The sequence below is a fragment of the Ornithorhynchus anatinus genome, chromosome 4, assembly GCF_004115215.2.
Source record: "Ornithorhynchus anatinus isolate Pmale09 chromosome 4, mOrnAna1.pri.v4, whole genome shotgun sequence".
Classification (NCBI taxonomy): domain Eukaryota; kingdom Metazoa; phylum Chordata; class Mammalia; order Monotremata; family Ornithorhynchidae; genus Ornithorhynchus; species Ornithorhynchus anatinus.
The window spans coordinates 38051713-38060300 of record NC_041731.1 but is presented as its reverse complement, the minus strand read 5'-3'; the positions used below and the strand labels follow the sequence as shown (position 1 = coordinate 38060300).

The following is an 8588-nucleotide window of genomic DNA, read 5'->3' as shown; positions in this document are numbered from 1 at the left end:
GGGCTCCCGGTCTTCATCCCCCTTTTCCAGATGAGGGAACTGAGGCCCAGAGAAGTGAAGTGACTTTTCCAAAGCCACCCAGTCCACATGTGGGAGAGTCGGGATTCGAACCCATGACCTCGGACTCCCAAGCCCGGGCTCTTTCCACTGAGCCACGCCGCTTCTACGCTTAACAGTCACCGTGATCATTCTTCTCTGCGTTGGTGGGAGAATTACACGAGGGCTCCTTTGTGCCTTCCAAAATCCAGGTCCCCGCAAAGCTTCCCCAGTGAGTGGGGGACACGTTGTCAGCACGGCCTAGGGGAGGGAGCACAGGCCTGGGAGTCAGAAGGACCTGGGTTCAAATCCCGACTCTCCCACATGTGGACTGGGTGGCCTTGGGGAAGTCACTTCGCTTCTCTGGGCCTCAGTTCCCTCATCTGGAAAATGGGGATGAAGACTGCGAGCCCCACGTGGGACGACCTGATGACCCTGTATCTACCCCAGCGCTTAGAACAGTGCTCGGCACATAGCGAGCGCTTAACAAGTACCAACAACTTTGAGAAGCAGCGTGGCTCAGTGGAAAGAGCATGGGTTGGGGAGTCAGAGGTCATGGGTTCAAATCCCGCCTCAGCCGCTTGTCAGCTTGGTGACTTTGGGCAAGGTCACTTCACTTCTCTGTGCCTCAGTTACCTCATCTGGAAAATGGGGATGAAGACTGTGAGCCCCACGTGGGACAACCTGATCACCTTCTATCCTCCCCAGCGCTTAGAACAGTGCTTTGCACATTGTAAGCACTTAATAAATGCCATCATTATTATAGAGAAGCAGCAGGGCTCAGTGGAAAGAGCCCGGGCTTGGGAGTCAGAGGTCATGGGTTCGAATCCTGCCTCTGCCCCTTGTCAGCCGGGTGACTGTGGGCAAGTCACTTCACTTCTCTGGGCCTCAGTTGCCTCATCTGTAAAAATGGGGATGAAGACTGTGAGCCTCATGTGGGACAATCTGATTACGCTGTAAATAAATAAATACACTGTGGTATTTGTTAAGCACTTACTATGCGCAAAGCACTGTTCTAAGCGCTGGGGGATACAAGGTGATCAGGTTGTCCCACGTGGGGCTCACAGTTTTAATCCCCATTACGGATGAGGCAACCGAGGCACAGAGAATAATAATGTTGGTATTTGTTAAGCGCTTACTATGTGCTGAGCACTGTTCTAAGCGCTGGGGTAGACACAGAGGAATCAAGTTGTCCCACGTGGGGTTCACGGTCTTCATCCCCATTTTACAGATGAGGTAACTGAGGCACTGAGAAGTTAAGTGACTCGCCCGAAGTCACACAGCTGACAAGTGGCCGAGCTGGGATTCGACCCCATGACCTCTGACTCCAAAGCCCGTGCTCTTTCCACTGAGCCACGCTGAGAAGTGAAGTGACTTGCCCAAAGTCACGCAGCGACAAGTGGCAGAGCCAGGATTAGAACCCATGACCTCTGACTCCCAAGCCCCTGCTCTTTCTACTGAGCCACGCTGAGCTCACAGTCTGGGGGGAGGGACACAGACATCAGTACAAATAAATGAAATTAAAGATCTTTACAGAAGTGCTGTGGGGCTGGGGAGGAGAGCTAAGGCTGCAAGTCAGGGAGACTTAGAAGGGAGTGGGAGATGAGGAAAAGCGGGGCTTAATCTGGGAAAGCCCTTTGGAGGAGATGCGCCTTCAATAATAATAATAATAATAATAATGATAATGTTGGTATTTGTTAAACACTTACTATGTGCAGAGCACTGTTCTAAGCGCTGGGGGAGATACAGGGTCATCAGGTTGTCCCACGGGAGGCTCACAGTCTTCATCCCCATTTTAATAATGTTGGTATTTGTTAAGCGCTTACTATGTGCAGAGCACTGTTCTAAGCGCTGGGGGAGACACGGGGGAATCAGGTTGCCCCACATGGGGCTCACGGTCTTAATCCCCATTTTACAGATGAGGTCACTGAGGCCCAGAGAAGTGAAGTGACTTGCCCACAGTCACACAGCTGACAAGTGGCAGAGCTGGGATTCGAACTCATGACCTCTGACTCCCAAGCCCACGCTCTTTCCACTGAGGTCACTGAGGCCCAGAGAAATGAAGTGACTTGCCCACAGTCACCCAGCTGACAAGGGGCAGAGGCAGGATTCGAACCCATGACCTCTGACTCCCAAGCCCGGGCTCTTTCCACTGAGCCAGGCTGCTTCTCAAATGCTTAGTACAGTGTTTTTCACACAGTAAGCGCTCAAATACTATTGAATGAATGAACGAATGAATGCAGAGCACTGTTCTAAGCACTGGGGTAGATACAGGGTCATCGGGCCGTCCCACGTGAGGCTCACAGTTAATCCCCATTTGACAGATGAGGGAACTGAGGCACAGAGAAGTGAAGCGACTTGCCCACAGTCACCCAGCAGTGACAAGTGGCAGAGCCGGGATTCGAGCCTATGACCTCTGACTCTAAGATCATCGGGGACAGGGAACGTGTCTGTTTATTGTTGTACTGTCCCAAGTGCTTAGTACAGTGCTCTGCACACATTAAGCGCTCAATAAATACCACTGATGGAAAGAATGAATGAATGCTGATTTCCAGGGTGCCTCTCTTCCAGGGACATCTCACGGTCCAGGTCTTTTCACGGGCCTTCATTGACCCTAGGAACAGATGGTCTCATAACTTTGTCAGCTGTGTGACGGTGGGCAAGTCACTTCACTTCTCTGGGCCTCAGTTCCCTCGTCTGTAAAACGGGGATGAAGACTGTGAGCCTCCCGTGGGACAACCTGATGCCCCTGTATCTCCCCCAGAGCTTAGAACAGTGCTCTGCGCGTCGTAAGCGCTTAACAAATACCAACACTATTATTCTAACCGCGGGACGTCTATTATCGCTGGTGGTCTTACCACTCGGGAAATTCCTTGAGAGCTCTGGACGCTACGCGTGGGAAAGGACCTGGATCGATCACTGGCCCTTTAACTGAGAAGACCAGAGCTTTCCAGCGTGGCGAGTTCCATCGTCAGTTGGAGGAGCAGAGGCCAGTCGGCTCACTGGACATCCGAGAGGGGGAACCGAGACTGGGAAGTCCAAGGCGTCTCCTCCGGCCCTCTCACCCCCGAGAGGAGGAATTAATTCTAAAGACTCGCGCTTCTCGTGGGCGACGCCACCGGCTAGTCACGGAGGCCTTCGGGGAACCTCAGGCGTCGTGGGAACAGCCGTGGGAACAGGTTGGTTTATTCTGCTGTTCAATCCTCAGAAAATGACGGACTCTCAAAAAGTATTAAAAGACTACAAAAGAGAGGTGTATTTGTGGCTTGATTTTTTCCTCGCGCTCCTCCCCAGCACCTCGCCTTTCTGTCCCCGCAGCAGCATTCGCTGCTCCAAAACAACCAATTTATTTTTAAACACAGCTCAGCGAGGGCACGCGGTAATTATTCGAGGCCTCAGTCCTAAGGAGGGTGAGCGTATACTCTAACACACTAGTTGTTTCCCTTCCTGAAGCTTCCACTTCAGTCTCTTTTATCGTTTTAATAATAATAATGTTGGTATTTGTTAAGCGCTTGCTATGTGCCGAGCACTGTTCTAAGCGCTGGGGTAGATACGGGGTCATCAGGTTGTCCCACGTGAGGCTCACAGTTAATCCCCATTTGACAGACGACGTCACTGAGGCACAGAGAAGTTAAGCGACTTGCCCGCAGTCACACAGCTGACAAGGGGCAGAGCCGGGATTCGAACCCAAGCCGGGGCTCTTTCCACTGAGCCACGCTGCTATTGTGTCTCCCATTCCCCAGCTTCACCTTAAAATCTCTTGGCCTTATCTTTTCTTAATTTCTGCCTACCCCGCCCTCCACCTACATCAATCAATCAGTGATATTTATTGAGCGCCATTTATGTGCGGAGCCCTGGGCTAAGCGCTTGGAAAAGTACAGTACCGCAGAATTAGCGGGACACGTTTCCTGCCCGTGATGGGTTTACGGTCTAGAGCTGAGATTACGGTCTAGATATGAGCGAGTTGGTAGACACGTTCCCTGCCCACCGCGAGCTTACAGTCTAGAAGGGAAGACAGGCGTTCGTATAAATAAATAATTTATAATATATAATTTATAGAGAGGCACATAAGTGCGGTGATGCTGTGGGAGGGGAGAGACCAACTTGGTGGAGTGGATGGCCCTGAGGGTCAGAAAATCACGAGAAGCAGCGTGGCTCAGTGGAAAGAGCTCCGGCTTGGGAGTCAGAGGTCACGAGTTCGAATCCTGGTTCTGCCACTTGTCAGCTGTGTGACCGTGGGTAAGTCACTTCATTTCTCTGTGCCTCAGTTACCTCATCTGTCAAATGGGGATTAACTGTGAGCCTCACGTGGGACAACCTGATTACCCTGTATCTACCCCAGTGCTTAGAACAGTGCTCGGCACATAGTAAGCGCTTAACAAATACCAACATTGTTATTATTATGGATTCTTAATCCCAGCTCCGCCACTTGTCTGCTGTGGGACCTTGGGCAAGTCGCTTAACTTCTCTGGGCCTCAGTTCCCTCATTTGTAAAATGGGGATTGAGACTGTGAGTGCTACGTGGGACGGGGACCGCGTCCAACCTGATTTGCTTGTACCCACCCCAGCACTTTATTCATTCAATTCATTCAATTGTATTTATTGAGCGCTTACTACGTGCAGAGCACTGTACTAAGCGCTTGGAATGTACAAATCGGCAACAGATAGAGACGGTCCCTGCCCTTTGACGGGCTCACGGTCTAATCGGGACACATTTCTGCTGTGTGACCTTGGGCAAGTCACTTAACTTCTCTGGGCCTCATCTGTAAAATGGGGATTAAGAGTGTAAACCCAGTGCGGGCCAGGCACCGTGTCCAACCTCAATCACTTGGCTCTACCCCAGCACGCTCAGAAAGGTGCTTGGCACATAGCACTGGATTACTATTCATTATTGTTCCTTTCCTGTTCTTCTCTTGCAAACCTTTCCTTCCTTCCCCGCTCCGAATCCCTGGTTTCGGCTCTCACCCTGTGGTTTCCCCTACCGTTGATATTTGTCTTCCTGTTTTGGGAAGCCCGTTTTCCAAGCTTCGGGTGCCCGGCTGCAATGTATTGCACGGTTTTACTCCTAGATGGTGCTGTCAACTCACGGTAATATCAAAGTGCAGCCATCAAGAAGCATTTTTCCGATTTATAGCCCCGGGCGACTTGGCTCCCTTGGAAGGAGCCTTTCGGAAATCAGCAGCTGAAGCGCGTGAAGGATTTCTGAGCCAGGAATCTCAACTATGTTTACCACCTCCAAAGGATATTTCATTGCCCACTGTAATCTCGGAGTGCGTGACTGGGGTCAGGAGGAGAAGCGGGGTCGTAGACAGAGAAGTTCAATAATCCCCTTCTCCTCCTATTTTGTAGTCTTAGTTTCTACACCTGGATAGCGAAGGGTAGCCGAACACCCAAGGGAATACTGCTCCTCTCAAATACTTTGGATCCTCTTCCCTCGTGCGAAAGCTTCTTTTATATTTTTCTTCTCCCGCTGAAACGGTGAGTCATTAATGGCTTTAGAGACGATAAGGTCCTTGTGGGTGGGGGTGATGTTTACCAACTCTATTGTACTACTCTCCCAAGCACATAGTACAGTGCTCTGCACCCAGGAAGGGTTCAGATTATATTGATTGATCTGGAGACCCAGAAGTAAATGATAAGGAAGTCAGGAATCATGTCCTCCAACTCTGTTGTATTGTACTCCCCCAAGAGTTTAGGATAGTGCTCTGGATACACTCTGTTCACATTAAGTGCTCAATAAATACCACTGATTAAGTCATTTAGAACCTGGTCTTCGTTTAATCAAAATTTCACAGCTCACATCTCAGTGAATTATCAGGATGCACCTTGACTCTTAAAAAAAAATGGTAAAGTGCTTACTATGTGCCAGGCACTATACTAAACACTGGGGCAGATACAAGATAGGTTGGACACAGTCCCTGTCCCACCTGGGGCCCACAGTCTTAATCCCCATTTCACAGGTGAGGTAACAGAAGCACAGAAAAGTTAGGTGACTCGCCCAAGGTCACACAGAAGACAAGTGCTAGAGGCGGAATTAGAACCCAGGTTCTGTGACTCCCAGGTCCATGCTCTTTCCACAAGGTCCAGCTGCTTCTATGCTGTTGGGGTGACCCCCAAGACAAAAGAGATGGTTTTAAAGCACTCACCATTGGCTTTAAAGCACTCTATCACCTTGCCCCATCTACCTCACTTCATTCTTCTCCTACTACAACCCACTTCATTCCTCTAATGGCAACCTTCTCACTGTACCTCAGTCTTGTCTATCTTGCCTGCCTAATAATAATAATAATAATGTTGGTATCTGTTAAGCGTTTACTAATAATAATAATAATAATGTTGGTATTTGTTAAGCGCTTACTATGTGCCGAGCACTGTTCTAAGCGCTGGGGTAGACACAGGGGAATCAGGTTGTCCCACGTGGGGCTCACAGTCTTAATCCCCATTTTACAGATGAGGTAACTGAGGCACCGAGAAGTTAAGTGACTTGCCCAAAGTCACACAGCTGACAAGTGGTAGAGCCGGGGTTCGAACCAATGACCTCTGACTCCAAAGCCCGTGCTCTTTCCACTGGGCCACGCTGTTTACTATGTGCAGAGCACTGTTCTAAGTGGTGGGGTGAATACAGGGTAGTCAGGTTGTGGCTCACAGTCTTCATCTCCATTTTATAGACAAGGTCACTGAGGCCCAGAGAAGTGAAGTGACTTGCCCACAGTCACACAGCTGACAAGTGGTAAAGCCAGGATTTGAACCCATGATCTCTGACTCCCAAGCCCATGCTCTTTCCACTGAGCCACACTTCTTCCTACCTCTCGCCCATTTCCTGCCTCTGGCCTGGAATGCCCTCCCTCCTCCTATCCTACAGACAATTTTTCTCCCCACCTTCAAAGCCTGCTTGAAGGCCCATCTCCTCCAAGAGGCCTTCCCTCATTAAGCTCTCCTTTCTTCTTCTCCCACTCCCTCTGCCTCGCCCTGACTTTCTCCCTTTATTCATCCTCTCTCCCAGCCTCACAGCACTTATGTACATATCTGTAGTTTATTTATTTCTATTAATGCCTGTCTCCCCCTCTAGACTGTGAGCTTGTTGAGAAGCAGCGTGGCTCAGTGGGAAGAGCCCGGGCTTGGGAGTCAGAGGTCATGGGTTCAAATCCCAGCCCTGCCACTTGTCAGCTGTGTGACTGTGGGCAAGTCACTTCACTTCTCTGGGCCTCAGTTGCCTCATCTGTAAAATGGGGATTAAGACTGTGAGCCCCACGTGGGACAACCTGCCTCCCCTGTGTCTACCCCAGCACTTAGAACAGTGCTCTACACATAGTAAGCGCTTAACAAATACCAACATTATTATTATTATTAAAATGGGGATTAACTGTGAGCCTCATGTGGGACAACCTGATTGCCCTGTATCTACCCCAGCGCTTAGAACAGTGCTCTGCACATAGTAAGCGCTTAACAAATACCAACATTATTATTATTATTGTGGGCAGGGAATGTGACTGTTTATTGTTATATTGTACTCGCCCAAGGGCTTAGTACAGTGTTCTGCACACAGTAAGTGCTCACTGAATGAATGAATGAACTTGGGAGAGAATGATAAAGTAGAGTTTATGGATATGTTTCCTGCCCATAGAGAGGTCCCTGGTGGCACCCAAATCTCTACATATGGCCACTGACTTTATTTCCTCTGGACTTCCAAATAGCACTCCCACCCACCCCTGCCCCTGCCATCCCCCTTCCCTAACTATCCACAACTCTCACTCTCTCCTTGCTCCTTCCAGCTGCCTTCAAACATGTCCAAGTCTTCCCCTCCTACTTAAAAACTTCCCTCTTGATCCCAATGCCTCCTCCAGGTACAGGCTCCCGTATCCAAACTCCTGGAATCGACACCCAACAATCTCTTCTCCACCAACTCTCTTCCTGACCCGTTACAATCAGGCTTTCAACTCCTTCCGTCTGTTGGGATGTCATTCATTCATTCAATCATAGTTATTGAGTGATTACTATGTGCAGAGCACTAGACTAAGCGCTTGGGAGAATACAATAGAACAATAAACGGACGCATTCCCTAAGCTTACAGTTTAGAGGGGAAGACAGACATTAATAGAAATAAATTACAGACGTGTGCACAAGTGTTGTGGGGGTGGGAGGAGGGGGGATGAGTAAAGGGAGCAAGTCAGGGCTACGCAGAAGGGAGTGGGAGAAGAGGAAAGGAGGACTTAGTCAGGGAAGGCCTCTTGGAGGAGATGGGCCTTCAATAAGGCTTTGAAGGTGGGGAGAGTAATCGTCTGTCGGATTTGAGGAGGGAAGGCGTGGGCAAGGGGCTGGCGGCGAGATAGATAAGATTGAGGCACAGTGAGAAGTGTTAGAGAGTGTGCGGACTGGGTTGTAGTAGGAGAGTAGTGAGGTGAGGTAGGAGAGGGCAAGGTGATGGAGTGTTTTGAAGCCAACGGTGAGGACTTTTTGTTTGATGCGGAGGTAGATGGGCAACCCCTGGAGTTTCTTGAGGAATGGGGAGAAACTTCCTGAACGTTTTTGGAGAAAAATGATCCAGGCAGCAG

At 49.7% G+C, this 8588-nt stretch overlaps 1 protein-coding gene across 2 annotated transcripts in view; it reads left to right on the top strand.

Moving 5' to 3' along the window:
• Positions 1–3027: 3027 nt before the first annotated feature.
• Positions 3028–8588, top strand: part of BRD3 (bromodomain containing 3) — an 81515-nt gene continuing 75954 nt past the window's right edge. Inside the window, exons 1-2 of one of the 2 annotated variants that reach the window (XM_029062826.2) lie at positions 3028–3215; positions 5386–5514. The gene's annotated coding sequence lies outside the window, so the exon portion shown is untranslated. The remainder of the gene's footprint in view (positions 3216–5385; positions 5515–8588) is intronic. The other variant, XM_007662080.3, reaches the window with a different exon arrangement.